At 35.4% G+C, this 18855-nt stretch overlaps 1 protein-coding gene and 1 non-coding gene across 2 annotated transcripts in view; both read right to left on the minus strand.

The window, feature by feature from the left end:
- KIAA0825 (KIAA0825 ortholog) overlaps nt 1-18855 on the minus strand; it is a 416094-nt gene that overhangs the window by 158948 nt on the left and 238291 nt on the right.
- LOC139034487 (U6 spliceosomal RNA) lies at nt 15700-15806 on the minus strand. The gene has a single exon (XR_011487033.1). It is a non-coding gene; the product is annotated as a U6 spliceosomal RNA (small nuclear RNA).

Genomic DNA, 18855 nt, shown 5'->3' on the forward strand with positions numbered 1-18855 from the left:
TGGGTCTCATTTGGATTTCAAGTGAAGAAAACTCCTAATGCATTTCATTACAATGTATGCGAACCTCTGAAAAGAAGGATGGATTGGGATTCTCATCCCCATTAATTTATTGAAATGGATTCAGTTTTTTCTTGTATATCAAGAGAGACCATGTGTTTCAAGCAAGGTAACAATATTATAGTTCCAATAACCAAATATGCCATGATTCAGTATGCTCTTCTGTGAGATAAAGAGGATGCAATTTTCCTGATAATTGGGATTGGAGTTTAAAAATAAATCCTACAATAGCATGGCAACAAATAAATATTCTTTGTTAGTATCAGTTTTAAAGATATGATCAAGCTGCTATACAACATAGGGATTGATTCAGGCTTTGTTACCAGAGCAGGCTTTTTACCATTTGAAATCCTATTTTTTTCCCCCTGCTACTGTCATCCACACATTGACTTTTTACTTCATTGAGGAACTGTGTGCATAATTAGGATAACACCAAAGAAAAAGTCATATTTTATTAAAAGATAGTGAAAAGAGAATGAGACAAAATCACAGCATTTTAAGCACTGTATTGAGGTCTATATATACCTTCCTTCATAAGAATGTTCTAGTCATCAAGGCACCTATTAGGTAATTCATGATTTTTAAAGCGGTGCTTATATTTGGCTGATTTGCCAACTTCATTAAAATGATAACAACCATTCAAAAAATTTCTATCCCTAACCACAGAGAAATGCCATGATCTAATGTTCTTAGACATCCTAAATAATTTCATAAATCTACAGGATTACAAATATAAGACATATGCTCTCATTGCTCTTTAACACCATTAACATTTAGAGATGATTGATTATGTTATACCAATAACATTCAGTGAATTCAAAGCTGATCTATTTTTTATGTAAATCACACAACCTGCTAGTCAAATTAAAGGTTAAATATACATAAAGTCTTAGAATAAAATACAGATAATCTTTCACATGGAACATGGACCCATGATGCACATACTCAAATGTAATAGGATCCACAAATTCACAGGTTGCTTACTAATTAAATCCAGAAAACCAGCATGAGCAGGTCCTCCTTATGTTGTTATACATTTTATTCCAAATGGGAATAATATATCCACAGCAAAGTAGAATTGCAAAATATAGCTAGAAAACACAATTGGGAATAACTGTACATTTACAAACTTGGAAAGAACACTCTATAAACAAACTCATATTCCTCATTTAAATTTTCCCAAGGATCTAACTATAAAATAGATACAGTAAGAATACGTATAAACAAAATCTTCAGCATGTGTACATACATGTTGATGTACGTGTGTATCCAGATATTCTTCAAGCAAGAGAAAACTATATACAAAAATTCTCACAGCAATCTCAATTAAGTCTAGTATATGATTATTTTTATACATCTACCTGTAATACAGACAACAGAGGAATTTTTTGATGAATTGTAATTAAATTAGAATGATGTATGTTCCTTATTTTTATCTTGACAGTTCTTGTATTCTCAGACAGAGCCTATTACACACAAATATACAGCAGGTGACTTGTTGAATAATGTATTTCAAGTACTTAAAATTACCAGGGAGTTGCCTAAGATCTACATGTGAATACATATTTTGGCCTTAATTTTCATCAATGCATTTCTTCAACTGAGTATATTTTATAATCCACAACAAAGCAGTTAATATCAGTTTTTTTCAGGATATAACAAAGATAATCATAACTATCTTTATGATATAAACTTTATGACATTCTGAATAAAACTGACAAGTATAAAATGTGATCCATAAAATAAGTGATATACTTATGTTAATTCACCTTTTAAAAGATATTATGTGTTGCTCCGTTTTTTTGACAAGGCTTCCATTCATACTAGAGACATGTTGAAAAACACTATATTTTCTCTCAATAAGGAAAATCACTTTACCCACTATCATGCTTGTTCTGTCTCAATAAAAAATCAATCATCAAATGCTTGCTTCCAAGTTTTACTTGTTAAACTGCCAATTTATGCATACAGTTTGGCTCAGCAGAATTTCACTCAGTACCATTTCTCTCATTATTATAATTTTGTACATCTCATAAAGTGTTTTAAACTCAGGGGGTAGGGGAAGTTATGAAAGGTTATATGTGCTTCTATGCAGCAATTCATGTTAGGGTTAAAATACAGTGGTAGGATGTAGTTCCAAATAATCATTTTTAAAGAAAAAGAAAAACCATATCTTTTTGTGGTTTTTCAAAGTAATAAAGGCCTGATTGATCCCACTGACTAAGGCAATTGAATCGGTTGTCTAAATGGTAGCAACGTCAATGTCAGATATGTGGTTATCTTTTCATCTGGGCCCATTCTTGAATGTAAAAATCAGATGTTTGAAGGACATTTCACTGACCTGTTATGGCCTCTACGACTCTCAAGCACAATACTAGTATTCCTTATATAAGTGCCACATTTTGGATAAAAACCATTTCATCAATGATGCCTTTGCGACATCTGGCGGTCCTTAGGATATATAAAAATTACTTTTTGTTTTTCCAAATCTATCCGTACTTGAAATTCCAGACCAAAAGCCTTTGATACCCCCTAGCGGGGGCACAAAAGCACTCTGGCCTGTAAGCTAGGACGTGGACTACCATGAATCCATATGGTGCAAAAGGTCACAAATCTTGAGATGTGGTGACATCATGACAATAAGACACTTTCTAGACAGAAGCTGACCCATTTTGAATATAAAAAGGACCCTGATCACATGTTCCCACACATTTAATACTATGGAGAAAAAAGAAATATGCTAAGTGCTCTATACAGACACTGAAAGTGGTGTTTAAGGGTACCTAGAGTTCTCAGACTTAAGGAATACTAACCAGAGATGCCTTGCAAGATTACTTTAAATGATCTCTGCGTCCTGGTTTTTTATAAGTTGATGCTTGGCAAATGTTAATAAGCAGAGGAGAAGTGGCTGAATCACAGGGTGCATGCTTCTATGCAATCTTTCCTTCTTCTTTAAATTATTAATCCAGCCATACTGAAGCTTGTTCTACATGCTTCAGCCTCTATTTATATTTCTAGCAAAGCACGGAACTTGAATATCACTTTATGCAGAAGAAAAAACTGCCCTTTGGATTTTTATTCCTGTTCTATAGCCAATTCAGTATGAGGAAGGGGGAATAAAAACTCATTTCCATCTCTTCATTACACTCTCTACAGGTATATTTGTTGTCCACATTGAGAAATCATGACTTCACTAATTCTTTGCTCAGCAGGAGAAAATTACATGTACTATACAGTTGATTTTTCATTTATTCTGTGTCTTGGTGAAGTAGCACTCTTGACAGCAATAAGATCAAATTCAAGTGCACTGTGTTTATTCTCTATTCTCAACCTTCCTCTCAAATATTTATCTGAAAATCTATATAATTTTGGCTACAAACTAGTACTTTCAAGGGGTTTTCCAGAGAAAAGAACTCAGTTTTTCCAGATTTTGTTTTATAGCCAATATTTGATATGTATCTCATTTTTTATTTTTCAAGTGATTAATAATTAATAAGCAGTCAGTGTAGTAGATAGCAGATTCACTTCTCCTGATACAATACTAAGATTTATTATATATATGCATACATTAACTTAGTTCAAAGATTTTCTGTTTCATAATTGAGTCAATTTATTTTTATTTATAAAAAAAATATAGAAACTATCCCTGTAGACATGAGCTTGAATTTACACATAACCTTTTAAAATCTCATACATATTAAAAATTCTCAGATGTCTTCCATTAGTTACATACTGCTCTTAGGGTGGCAATAACTTCCCTTGTTAGTATTTACAGATTGAAATTAGAAATGGATATACTTACCTTTTAAAATTATTTCATGTTCTCCACTTTGACAATACACGATCACATAGAACAATAAAGTAAATAGAGCTTGATATTGCATTCCCTTGTCATTGTTTAAAAGGATCTTATTTGATTGAGAAGGCAGTCTGATACAAAAAATACCAGTGTGCATTATTTTTAAAAAGATACGAGGAAAAAAGTAAAATAACCTATTATCACTATATTACCATTAATATTTTAGATTATAAGATGATTTGATAAATAATAAAGTAAAAACTATAGTGAAATACATTGAGTAAAATTAATGACATTTAATCAAATACCACTATTTGCCTAAAACATGCTTTGTATCAATATTACAATAGAAGCTAAAAGAAACTGGCAACAGACATACCTTTATAATAATATGGATTAAACCTTTTAAAATGTTAAAGCAATAATTTTGAAGAATAATACCAAATATATAATCCTCCTACCTGTAATTACACAGAAAACTAGCAAAATACATTTTCAATACGACTACACATATAGCCATAAAAAGTAAAGTCATAATTCTACAGCAAATTTCATTTTCTTGGTCTGTCTTTTAGAAATATATTTGCAGGATATTATGGAGAAATTTTAGAATGCAACTTCCAGGGCCACACCAAGAATTACCAAAATAAATCCTGCCCTCAACTCTCAATACAAATAAATGGAAATTTTGCTATATTATCTAAGTGTTTATTAAAGTTATTTTGTTTTGTGAAGGCCATGTTGAAAGCACCAAAAAAGGTGAAAAGACACAGAAGAATTAAGAAGAGTAAGAAAATTAAATGGAAATCAGCAAACAACTAAGTGATGTTAAATATGGAAGGCATGGAAGGAGATCCAACATAAGCATAATTGGTATCTCTTTAAAAAAAAAAAAGAATTAAACAAATGGAATGGGGAAAATATCCAAAGATATAATTTAAGAAAACTTACCAGAAATAGATTAAGATGTGAATAAATAGATTGAAGGAACACATTCTCTTGGGGAAACTGACACAGAATGATAAACATTCTGATGCTGGGAAACATGGAAGGCAGAAGGAGAAGGGGATGACAGAGGATGAGATGTTGGATAGCATCACCAGCTCAATGGACATGAGTTTGAATAAGCTTCAGGAGTTGGTGTTAGAGAGGGAAGCCTGGCTTGCTGTAGTCCATGCGGTCGCAAAGAGTCAGACACGACTGAGCGACTGAACCGACTGACTGACTGATAAATATCAAGACATACTGGTGAGAGAACTGATCTTCAAAGGTGAAGGAACAATTGTTTCTGTCCTTCAAGTTTAAATATCACATTACTATAAGAAGGAAAAAATTGGCTGGCTATTTGAAAGGAAATGATACTAACTAGAGTCCACAGAAGAAATGAAGAACAAGAGTAGGTAAATACACTGGGTGATAAATTTTAAAAGACTAAATAAACATTACTACTCTTTCTTTACTCTTCACTATTTTCTCAACTTCTTTAAAATAATAGGTTGCATAAAGTAGGACTCAAAAATGAATTATTGGGTTTAAAACATATATAGATTTAATACATACAGCAATAATAGCACAAAAAAAGAGGGAAGAAATGGAAAAATATAGGAGCAAAGTTCCTATGAAGTAAATTGCAAAAAGACGCACATTTTAATACTGAGAGCGGCTAATAAGAAAATAAGTCAAAAAGTAGTAAAAATTCAGATGAGGGGTAAAATGTTCCAGAATAGGACAAATCTTGTTCTGCTACCAAACTGTTCTACCATTCTTAATGAGATTCAATGCATGCTTTCACAAGATTTGTTTGGATACAAAAAACCTTTCTGCTCTGAAAATTCTTTATTCTTCTCCCACTTTGGAGACTCTGTGTATGTCTAATCTCTGGTACAGAAAAAAACTACCCAGGGGTTCCTTGATATTTAAATAAAATGCTTAATTGAATTAACATATGATATATTCTTAGCCCATATGTAAATATATATCATTTATATAAAATCATTTATACAAAATGATTAAAAACAAATTTGGTTCCACATATGTCTGTTATTATAAACATTAATTATTAGTTAATAAGAACATTGATATGTACTCATATTGTCACAGTTCAGGGCCCCTGAGTATACTTTTCTTATGTCGTTTTAAGTTCAGGGCAATGAAAGACAATAAAACAGTCCAAATGATTAAGCTAATAAGATTAATATGATACTGCTGCAATAAACTATATTAATTACTCTGACATACGTGAGAAAGTCTGCAATGGATACACGTGAGTGATCTTCAGTTACTCTAGAAGGCACATGGACTTATGTAGACCTTACTTGGAGTATCAAATATAAGTATCAATTAAGCTCCTTAATGGAGTCAAGTTGTAGTGGGAAAAAGTAAAAAGCAGCAAAATTTTATAGTTTGCCAAAGTCAAATTCTACAATCATTCACCAGTATACCAGGACTAGAAAAGGCTTGAGATGTACTAATTAAGTACAAAAGAACACAGTCTGTAAAGATCTCTATATTTACTTTCTATTATTTTCAAGCATAAACCTGCTGTTGGACTCCATAATTTTAGTCTGATCTTCTTTCTTTCAAAGATGTTTCTTTCTGTTAATGAGGGGAAGCCTGTTTATGATAGCCTGAAAAAGGAAAAGTTTCAAATATAAAATGATACTATTTGCTAGTAATAAAATTGAAAACACTAATTTAAGCATTAAAGATTGTCCTTTAAAAGGGCAAAAGAACAAATATTTATAAAGGGAAATTGTTTTATAAATCTTACTACATAAAAAAACTTCTATTTCTAAAAAAAAAAAAAAAAATCATTAAGAAAGTGAAAAGGCAAGCCGAGGAGAAGATATTTGCAACAAAGGGTTTGCATCTCCCCATCCATACATCTATTTACCTATTTTTTTTTATACAAATCAATAAAGAAAAAAGATCAAGAGGCAAATAGGCAGGAGCCTTAAAGACATTTCACCAAAGAAGATATCCAAACGCTTAAAAAATAAATGAACAAAATGTTCACCATCATCAGTAATGACATCTGTCAGAATGGCTAAAACCATGTTTGTATTGGTGAGGATATGATGCAGTGAGAACTCATATACTTATAATGGGCAATGTACTCTAAGACCTAGCAATTCTACTTCTATGTATAAAACACAAATTGCCTACACATAATACCAAGATTCATACACATGAATGTTCCCAGCCACATTATTTATAATAGCTAAGAACTGGAAACCACTGAAATGTTCATCAACAGTGGAATGGTTGAGAAACTCAATGTTATCATAAAATGGGATACTCTACAATGAAAACGTACAACTTCAGTTATATTCAATTGTATGGGTGAATCTCACAAACATAGCAAAAGAAGCCAAAATCAATTAAAAATGTATGATTTTACTTATGTAAAGTTTTTTAAAAGAGCAAATTACCCATCCCCCCAAAAAACCCAAAATAAAAAAAAAACAGAAAATAAGTGTGTCAAGGAAATGGAAAAATTGGAACCTTTATGCACTGCAAGCGGAAATGTAAAATGCTTCAGTCACTGTGGAAAACAATATGGTAGTGCCTCAAAATGTTAACCATAGAATTGCTATATGATACAGCAATTCCACTTCTGAGTACATACTCAGCAAGATTGAAAGCATGAATTTCAACAGATACTTGTAAACACAAGTTCATGGCAACATTATGCACAATAGCCAAAAGGCAGAAGAAATCCAAAGTGCCCAACAACAGATAAATGAATAAACAAAATGTGGTATATATACACAACAGTATCTAACATGGCCTTAAAAAGGACACTCTGTCAGATACCACAATATGGATGAGCCTAAAGAAATTATACTAAGTGAAATAAGCCAGTCACAGAAAGACAAAAATAATCTAACTCCACTTATTTGAGATACCCAAAAGAGCAAAATTTATAAACACAGAAAGTAGGATGGTAATTGCCAGGACTGGGAGAAGAAAGGAATGGGGAGTTATTATTTAACTGATAGAGTCCCAGGTTGGGAAGATGAAAATGTACTGAAAATGGATAGTGGTGATGACTGTAAAATAAAGTGAACTACTTATGCCACTGAACTGTACATTAAAAAAAAATGTTTAATGGCAACTCTTATGTGTATGTTCAGTCAGTTCAGTTCAGTTCAGTTGCTCAGTCGTGTCCGACTCTTTGCAACCCCATGGACTGCAGCACGCCAGGCCTCCCTGTCCATCACCAACTCCCAGAGTTTATTCAAACTCATGCCCATCGATTTGGTGATGCCATCCAGCCATCTCATCCTCTGTCGTCCTCTTCTCTTCCTGCCCCCAATCCCTCCCAGCATCAGGGTCTTCTCCAATGAGTCAACTCTTCACATGAGGTGGCCAAAGTACTACAGTTTCAGCTTCATCATCAGTCCTTCCAATGAACACCCAGGACTTATCTCCTTCAGGATGGACTGGTTGGATCTCCTTGCAGTCCAAGGGACTCTCAAGAGTCTTCTCCAACACCATAGTTCAAAAGCATCAATTTTTGGGGGCTCAGCTTTCTTCACAGTCCAACTCTCACATCCATACATGACCACTGGAAAAACCATAGCCTTGACCAGACGGACCTTTGTTGGCAAAGTAATGTCTCTGCGTATGTTACCACACTTAAATAAAACACAAACTTGCACTGAACTGTTAGAAGTTAAGATAGTAAAAAAAAAAAAAAAAAAAAAAACACAACAAGAAGAAGATGTAAAGATAGTGCTTAATCTTTGGGAAGAAGGGAGAGGATGGTATTTAGAATGGATCATGGGGGTGGGGTAGATTCAAGGGTGCTGGCAATGTTCTATTCCTGAATATTGGCTATCAGTGGTGGTAAATGAATGTTAGCTTTAGGACAATTCATAAATTGTCACACTTAAGTTTTATGTCCTTTTCTCTTATATTTTACAATGAAATCTTTAAAGATAGCATATGTATATTATAAGCATGTTTGGGCTTCCCAGGTGGCGCTAGTGGTAAAGAACCTGCCTTCCAATGAAGACAGCAGAAGAGATTGGTGTTAGATCCCTGGGTTGGGAAGATCCCCTGGAGGTGGGCATGGCAACCCACTCCGGTATTCTTGCCTGGAGAATCCCATGGACAGAGGAGCCTGGCGAGCTGTCACATTGCATAGGGCTGCGAAAAGTTGGGACACCACTGCAATGACTTAGCACGCATGCATCATAAGCATGTTAACATTCAACAGAATATTTGAATCCTATATCATTACAACTTGTATGTTGCCAGCAGTCTGGAGTGAAAAGGACTTAGGCGGTGGAGTCAACCATCACCCTTGACTTGAACTCCACCCTGGGCATGTAAAAACTGTGTGACATTCAGCAAACCCTTATCTGCTTTCAACCTATTTCCCTAAAAACATGACAAGTGTTTAACACAAAGTTTTGAGGATTAAAAGTTTGTGTAAACATGTACAGCGTGTTGCTAATCAAGTAACAAGTGGTCTAAACGTATGAGGCTTCATAGGCTTTCCTTTAGAAGACAAATTTCTTTACTTTTTAAAATACATTTTCATTGGATATTCAAGAATATTCTGGTGTGGAAACCAGCTATGAAGAGTACAGATCAAGTTCAAAACTTCCCCAAACTATGTCATTTGAGAAGCGATAGTTCATTCTTTCAGTTTAATTAATAAAATTAAAAAAATAAGCAGACTGGATTTATAACTTTGCTGTGAGGGTATAAAGTTATACTTCAAAAATGTGAAGAGACAATAAAACCAAGAAACAACAATTAGTCAAATATTTTTAAAGAGCTATTTACTAGAATAATGAAAGAGAAAATTTACCTTTTAAGCATTGCTACTACTTAACATTTTAAAAGGTTCCTTTTGTATGCAAAAGACAATGGGACAGTCTGATTTTCTATATCCCATTTATAGAGGTTTAACTGTATATCATATAAAGCTTCCAGTTTCATCCAAATCTACTGTTAAATTACCCATGTAATTATCCCAGTAGAAATCATTATACTTCTTATTATTAATTTTATTAACACTTTACTGGTAGGAGTCTGGGTATATTAAAATGTACTTCTTGGAATTTTTATTATGACAAGTAAAGGGAATACTTCTTTATTATTTTATGGTGGGAGGAATGTGTAATTACTAAGCCACTAACAATATAGGTAAAAAATAAATGGCCATTAGGCTTATTTCAAAGTATACTTTTCAAAGATTTCAATGGCAGCACCTTTATTTATACATTTCCATTAAAATTAAACTAATTCAGTTCTGTATTCCACCTATGATGAGACTAAGATGTGACAGCCCTTCTAATTGTTGTCAACAAGAGAGTAGTTACTAGGAGTTATGCATAAATGTACACAGGGAAAAAGAGGTGGGAGAAGGGGAAATTTTATGAGGATGCTCAAAACAAAAGTTTTCATAGTAACATGAGCATAGAATATTGTGTATAAATGGAAATTTCAAAATGCTTATGTATCTTTTAGTTGGAATTTTAACCTTTATTATGTTTCTTATATACTTTACTTTCTAATCATATAGTATTATTAACTGCCCTCAATCAAACTAAATTCAGTTAATAAAGGATCATAGGTAAGATATTGATTGAACTTTTGGTAATTCAGTAAATTCTCAGTATATAATTCTCATTCTTCTATTCCCTTTCTACTATAATCCCATTCTTCTATTCCCTTTCTACTATAATCCTATTGACTCTCCAACTATTTTCAAATCAAAATAAATACTTATTGAGGGCTTCCTCTGGGCATGTATCTATACCAACAGTAAATCAATTTGATTGCTTCTTAACCAAGAATTCCCAGTAGAATCCTGGGTATATAGAAATTATATAAATATCAGATAAATATATAATATCAGATGAAAGTGAGGAGGAGAGTGAAAAAGTTGGCTTAAAACTCAACAATCAAAAAACTAAGATCATGGCATCCGGTCCCAACACTTCACGGCAAATAGATGGGGAAACAATGGAAAGAGTGAGAGACTTTATTTCCTTGGGCTCCAAAATCACTGCAGATGGTGACTGCAGCCATGAAATTAAAAGACGCTTGCTCCTTGGAAGAAAAGCTATGATCAACCTAGATAGCATATTAAAAAGCAGAGATACTACTTTGCCAACAAAGGTCCATCTAGTCAAGGCTATGGTTTTTCCAGTAGTCATGTGTGGATGTGAAAGTTGGAGTATGAAGAAGGCTGAGCACCGAACTGATGCCTTTGAACTGTGGTGTTGGAGAAGACTTGAGAGTCCCTTGGGCTGCAAGGAGATCCAACCAGTCCATCCTAAAGGAAATCAGTCCTGAATATTCATTGGAAAGATGGATGCTGAAGCTGAAACTCCAATACATTGGCCACCTGATGCAAAGAACTGACTCATTGGAAAAGACCCTGATGCTGGGAAAGATTGAAGGTGGGAGGAGAAGGGGACGACGGAGGATGAGATGGTTGGATGGCATCACCGACTCAATGGACATGAGTTTGAGCAAGCTCCCGGAGTTGGTGATGGACAGGGAGGCCTGGTGTGCTGCAGTCCATGGGCTCTCAGAGTCAAACATGACTGAGCGACTGAACCGAACTGATACAATATCAGATAAATATATATCTATGTAATTATAGAAATTATAGAAATATCAGAGCTTGTTCAGTTTTATTTTGATAACTATGAAATGGGCCACAAATGAACTCTTTATTAATTTCCAGTTGTAAAAAAATCCATCCCCGCCCCCGACATATCCCTGCTCAGTTCTTCCAAACTAACTTTTCAATATCAAGTTAAGGTCAACATAAGAGTAGTAATCAAAATGCTTTATGGAAATTTATATATAATCTACTAATATTTTGGCAGAACAGAGATTAACAAGGAATGTGAATTAGAGTATGACTCACTAAAGGACATAAACTTTAATCCTTATTTCCTTTTTCACACCCCGGTTTATTTAGTATTTATTTTATCTTTCCAAGGGACAGAGAAACAACTAGACTTCTCTAGTGATGCATCATTCAAAAATACAAAGAGACTAAAACCCAACTAAAATTACGATTTCTTACGATCAAAAGAAAAACCCCCCAATCAAGCAGTTCACCTGAAGTAAAAATTTCTTTTAGTTAGAAATAAAAGTATTTACACGGTTCTCCCATTAAAACATATCTACAGACATTATCTTCTTAGTGAAATCACTTCTGAGTGCACAAATCAAGCTAATATACATGCTAAAAAATGGATTTTCACTACTGCTAAAGCCTTGACACAGGCCAATTCAATCCTCTGTCCTTTCATGTAATGCAAAAGAATAGATCCTTAAGATAAAGGACATTAAATAACCAATAGAAAATAAAATGAAAAATAAAAACACTAATAGAGATTTTTATAATAGGAAAGAAGGCCAAATTTCTTTTTCAAGAAATTTGAATTTTATGAAATAAAATAAACATTTCATAGCAGGCTTGGAGGAACGTTAACATTTCAGAATCACATCTTAAAGACAAAAGAGTTGGAATTTTGCTGCGTTAAAATGTTTATGGATGGGTCTAGTTTGACAATTTAGCCTGTCGGATGTGACTTTCACAGTCTGTTGGCAGGGTGTAGGCAAGCCATCACACCTGTGATGCTGCGGTTGATTAATGAGTCTTTCAGCTCATTGCTACCATCTGAAGGAGGGCTATGGCCTTTCTGAGCTTCACTGGTTTATTCGCCTTAAACTGCAGTCCTGCTGAGGTATCTTCCATAAGAAAATCACACCTGGTTAAAGCTAATGAAAACTTCAATATGTCATTTTCTAGACAAGTCAAAAAGCATGTAAAACTAGACAAAAGATGTATTCAAGTAACATGAATGTAGTTTTGTCATAACCTGCCAATCCAAAAAGTCACATGGAAAAAGTTTTCCTGTGACCTATTTCAGGGTCGACTTTTAGAGTGGTAATTCTAATTTCTCTGTCCTGTAAGAAGGCTTCCACAGTGCCAGCTCTTGTGCTGCTTACTCCACCTATTTTCCTCAGAACTAGGAAGGTTCTAGTTCCTGACCAGATATCCATGTAGCTTTAATTGTCTATAGATGATCAACCCCACTGGGAAATTTTCAGGCCTTATTTCAAGACTCTTACCTTCAGTTGTTCTGCTTGAAGTGTGTCTGGTATTCCATGACTTCTTCTTGAGTGCAAGGCAGCAATGCTACTGTTTTCCTCCTAATCTTGCTCTAGAGACTGAAAAGGCTTTTAAAACAAAACTACATAATGCCCTCCTTATACTCATGAAGTGTGAACTAGGGAAGAGGCAGGTCTACTGTGAAAACAATCTAGTATAAAACAAAACGGTGGGCAATTAAGGAAACACGGAAGACAAGAAGCTTTTTCTCAGGGTTTCATTCTTTAGCTTCATTTTTTAATCACTATGAATTTCCAAAACTTCAATAACATCTAAATAAATACTAAAATTTAGTTTAAAAGTAAATACTTATTACTCTTTAATCTAGATTTTGGACCAGCATTGGTTCCACACATATTTTATACAAAGTTCAGTTTTAATTGACAGAAAGACTAACAAAATTCTCAGTACTATCAATAAGTGGGCAGCTAAAAATCACAAGTTTCCATTCTGCCAGTCACCATTTTCTGACCTTTATTTTTATCACAATCACTGCTACTTCTCCAACTGCTTATTTGATGCCTGTATTAAGAATTATGGAGTAAAAAATATTTAGTAGTGTGCTAATCTTGTAATGTGGTGATGTTTATTTGGAAGGAATGATTTTGGCTGATAAAAATATTGATTCCTTCAAGAACTTAACAATGTCAACAATGACTTTTTGTTGACATTCATGTAGTATTTGATTATTTCAACAAGTTTTCCAATTGTTGCATCAATTATTTCAATTTTGGCTGCAAAGTTAAATCACATGGAAAACTTTTAAAACGTATCAATGAATGACTGTGCCTCTCCTAAAAAATTCTTTAGTTTTTTTTTTAATACTCTTCCCAAGTAACTCTATTAATAACATGTGTCCATGATTAAGTATCACTGCACTATATAATAATCCTCATGCTCATTTTGCTAATCTAAAAGTATAAAAAACTTAAGCCTACCAAGGAAAAGAGATTTCTCAAACTAAGCTGGAAAATAAAATCATCAGTCTTTAGGATTCTTAGATCTATTATTTCAGTTTATAAGAAAATATGCTGGACCATGAGACAGGAATCCTGGGCTTAAACTGGTGTTCTGCTACCAGTAGTTCCATATCTTCAGTAAGGCCCTCAAGACAAATATTTTCTAAATTATAAAATGAGAAAGTTAAGATGTCTTCCAGCTTTCAAAGCATGTTCTCAAATAATTCCCAAGGGTGCAGAGTGCTGTTCTTAAATATGAATCAGAGAATCATTTGATTGCATAAATAAAGTTCAGACTTAAGCCACAGTGAACAAATGTGCATCACAAAAGCCATCACGCTCCTCTCCTGTCTGTGGCAGACATTGCTAATTGATCTAAGCATTACAGAAAAAAAAAACAAAAACCACTCTCCTGGAGTTTTCACTCACGATAAAACTATATTCTATTTGGGAGTTAAGTAGTTATGCACTGTTGAAGGAGTTCAGGACAGGTACCTCAAAGTATGCTGCTTTGGTGTGTTGATTATTTTGAGCTGAATATATCTGAAACACAGCCTGTGTAGGGAGAGGAATTTTCCGAACTCTCCTGTCTGTCTAAAGACAGATTCTCCAAATGGAACTCAATTGCCATCAATCCCCTTCCCAGATGTATCACTAATTAACCTGGGAAGACTGACTCTTATGGGAGGAGATTAGAGGTCAACACCACACCCAGATTATCCGGGTTTGTCTGATGATGTCACAAACTATCACGTTGTTATTTAGTCGCTAAATTGTGTCTCTTTGCGACCCCATGGACTGTAGCCTGCCAGGCTTCTCTGTCCATGGGTGTTCCCAGGCAAGAATACTGGAATGGGTTGCCATTTCTTCCTCCTGGGGATCTTCTGAACCCAGGGATCGAATTCGCGTCTCCAGCGTCTCCTGCATTGGCAGGTGGAATCTTTACCCCTGTGCCACCTGGGAAGCCACACAAACTATCACATTTCACAGTATTCTTCTAAAAACTGGTTCTTCTTTCCTAAAAATCTTTTACTCTCCCATAAGTGGCCTACATTCCTTCTCCCCTTCATCTATTAAGATGATATGTAAGTTCTCAAATCTCACCATTTTGGAGGGCATGCACTTTTTCTCCCTGGTAATATACCTGTGCACATGTTAAAGACAAACAAACTTGTGAACCTTCTTCCCTACTAATCAGTCTTTCTCTATGTATTCTATAGACCCAGCTATCAAACCTAGGAGAGAAAAGGGAAAGTATTTCTCCATCTCCTTTGTTATCTTTATTTTTATTTTTTTTCATTTATTTTTATTAGTTGGAGGCTAATTACTTTACATCATTACAGTAGTTTTTGTCATACATTGACATGAATCAGCCATGGAGTTACATGTATTCCCCATCCTGATCTCCCCTCCCACCTCCCTCTCCACCCGATCCCTCTGGGTCTTCCAGTGCACCAGGCCCAAGCACTTGTCTCATGCATCCAACCTGGGCTGGTGATCTGTTTCACCCTAGATAATATACATGTTTCGATGCTGTTCTCTTGAAACATCCCACCCTCGCCTTCTCCCACAGAGTCCAAAAGTCTGTTCTGTACATCTGTGTCTCTTTTTCTGTTTTGCATATAGGGTTATCATTACCATCTTTCTAAATTCCATATATATGTGTTAGTATACTGTAATGGTCTTTATCTTTCTGGCTTACTTCACTCTGTATAATGGGCTCCAGTAAAAATATGGAACGCTTCATGAATTTGTGTGTCATCCTTGCGCAGGGGCCATGCTAACCTTCTCTGTATCGTTCCAATTTTAGTATATGTGCTGCCGAAGCGAGCACTCCCTTGTTATCTTTAAAGAGATGATATAAACAGAGTAGTCAGCAGAGGACCAAAAATGTCCAGAAAGTATAAAAACTTGTTAGCACAATTCAGAAACAAGGAAACCTGACTCACAATATGTGCTTTAGGTCTTAATGACAGGTACAGCCCCATGGAGAGATGGTTCACTCCTACTCATCAAAAAGAATTTTTTTTGTCATAACCTGGCTTCTGATGTCAATTTACCTTGAGGGAGAGAATGACTAGATTTGCTTCAAGTTGTATTTTTCAATGTAAACTTGGTAAGACGGAGCTCTAGTTTTACACAAGTTTCTAATGAGTTTGGTTACTGTGAGTCAGTATTTCTATGAAACCACATTACCAGACTTTCAAAGCTGAAAACCAGATCATAGACTAGGATAGAAATACCTCTAAAATCATGTCCTGCCCAAGGGGTCAACTGGTCCTCTAGTGAGGCATTCAGTGAGAAAAATATGAATATAGAGGAAATAAATAGCTTCCAAAAGAAGTATTTTCTTATATAAACTAAGAAAAAGGAAGCTTAAAAATGTGCCAAAAGCTTCCCATTTTTGCAGGCTTTTCCCCCATATTTATAAACAGTAACTTATAAAATGTTGCACTGATGTGGTAAGATGAGAACTGGTGCTCTCTGAGGGCAGGACCCCCATCCCATCCAGCCCTAGATGCCATCTCTCATGATAAATCCTTTACCAGAAGACAGACTAGTCACACCATCTGCTGCCTCCAGGGAGATAAGCTGCACATTTCAAAGTATGGCAATATTCCACTATAGCATAATGAAGAAAATGAAAAACATATTAGCAACACTGAACACTTTGGGGAAATTTCATTTTCAAATTGTGTGCTGTTTTGCCTTTAAAGAAGTAAAATTATTAAATAAAATGTGTGAGAGGAAGCAAATATTCCTCCTTGTAGCAAAATTACGAATGCTTTTACTTTGTGAAAAATAACATTATTTCCAACAAATGCATTAAAGTCACACATTTCATCCACATTCTTGGAGTCGTTATGAACAAGTATCTATCACCGACATGCACGTCCTTTTGCTAAAATCAAATGTCAATCCTAAATTCCCTGTTAGATTATTTGCTAGGTGAGAAAAAGTAAGCACTTAATTAGGAAACAATTCCACTTAGTTTCTTCCTCAGAAACTCCTTGGGGTCTAGAGATGTGGTTTGAGTCCATCTCGCACCAGCTAGTTCAGAGCAGTAAACATGAACGTGTAGACCAGATAGCATCACGACCTCTCCCGGGCATTCCCACCAGTGTCAGGGAACTTTTACGGTTCAGAGAGAAACGAGTACGGAAGAACAGACTGTCCAGCTCCAGAACAAGCTGCAGGTACACTGAGAGATTAAGAGCAACACCAATCAGGGGCACCTCTCCTAGTTGGCCAAGGCCAGAATTAAACTAGCACATCTCATCTGAAGAGTCATCAATCACGCACCAAGAGTGCCCTCACCAAAGTACATCCCATCCAAGCTCTATAAATACAAGGCCAATAGAATTTTAGTGACATACTACAAGGCCATTTGATCTGTGAATTACACTGGCCCCAGCAATTGCTTACACATGCCTGAAAACTTCAGGGTCAGATGAGACCAAGGATTCAAAAAAAAAAAAAAGAATCTGTAATTCCTTCAATATTTCCCAGTTATGGGCCAAAGTATGGGCTTCCCTGGCGGCTCATTGGTAAAGAATCTGCCTGCCAATTCAAGAGTCGTGGTTTTCATCCCTGGTAGAGAAGATGCCCTGGAGAAGGGAATGGCTACCCACTCTAGTGTTCTTGCCTGGGAAATCCCACAGAGGAGCCTGGCAGGCCCCAGTCTATGGGGTCGCAAAGAGTTGGACACGACTTAGCAACTGAGCAGGTATAAGTGGGCCAAAGCAGGACAGGTGCCCGCCTTTTCCCCCACCACTCCTCCCTCAATTCAGGCTCTGATTTTGTCCTAAGCAGTCTAACATTGATTCGCTGTGCCTATATGTTACAAATGGAAGTGATTCAAAAGGGAAAAATTCAGTGAAGAGACTGATTAGCCAAAATAAGAAGGATGACCACTGCTCACCTTGGGTCCCTGGTTGACCCAGGTTCAATCATCACCATGCAGCTCAAGTATCACCATATCCTGGGTGGATTTCCTGACGGCTTCGGCATTCAGTGGAGTGAGCGTTCCCTTCCCCTGACACCTTCCACCGCACTTGCGTGAGCCTCTGTTGTACCCATAGCCACTGATTTTTCAGTCTGTCTCCTCTACTAGATTCTGAGTTCCTTGACAACTGGGGCTGTGTCTGGCTTGTTTCTTTATCTGCTGTGCCTAGTGAATATTTGATGGATGGATAAATGAACAAACAGAAACAGGTCCATCTATTTCCTCAAAGTCTTGCTGGACAGAATAATGAGATAGAAGTATTCTTATAATCAACACAGTGGTTTTTGTGGGTTATGTAATTCTTTACTTTCATCTGCTAGCAAATATATTCTCTGTATAAGAAAATAGCAAGAGCCCAAACTGCCGTTTATACCAAGTTATCGATTTCCAGGGAGTCCTAACTCTTTAAGCCCTTTACAGGTCTGACTAGCTGAAATGGACAAGTGGATATTCATCCCTAGCTCGGGCTGAGCCAGATGAACAAGTGTGGGAAAGACATAATTCTGATGAAAAGAACTTTCTTGGGTGAAACAGGCAAACAGCAACAAAACTTTAACCAGCTTACTGACTTCTTGGCAAATCTGCTCAGCCCAGATCAATTCTTTTGTACTCTAGGACTCTATTACCTAGAATTGTCAATTATTTGACATTAGAGATCCACCAGCTTTCAGGTTGGTTGTTAAATCCCACATGTCTTTGTGACTTTAGAAAACTTTTTTTTTTTACAGAAAACTGGAATATTTTAATCTATTATTTTTCTAAAATAGAAATTTTAGAAAATTTTTCTAAATTGTAGCATTTAGACATCTTTTAAAATTCCTGTTAATTTTTTTTTCTTTTAAAATTCTATTCAGAATGATGACTTAATGCTCAAAGG

Source organism: Odocoileus virginianus, chromosome 3 (assembly GCF_023699985.2).
Source record: "Odocoileus virginianus isolate 20LAN1187 ecotype Illinois chromosome 3, Ovbor_1.2, whole genome shotgun sequence".
NCBI classification, from domain to species: domain Eukaryota; kingdom Metazoa; phylum Chordata; class Mammalia; order Artiodactyla; family Cervidae; genus Odocoileus; species Odocoileus virginianus.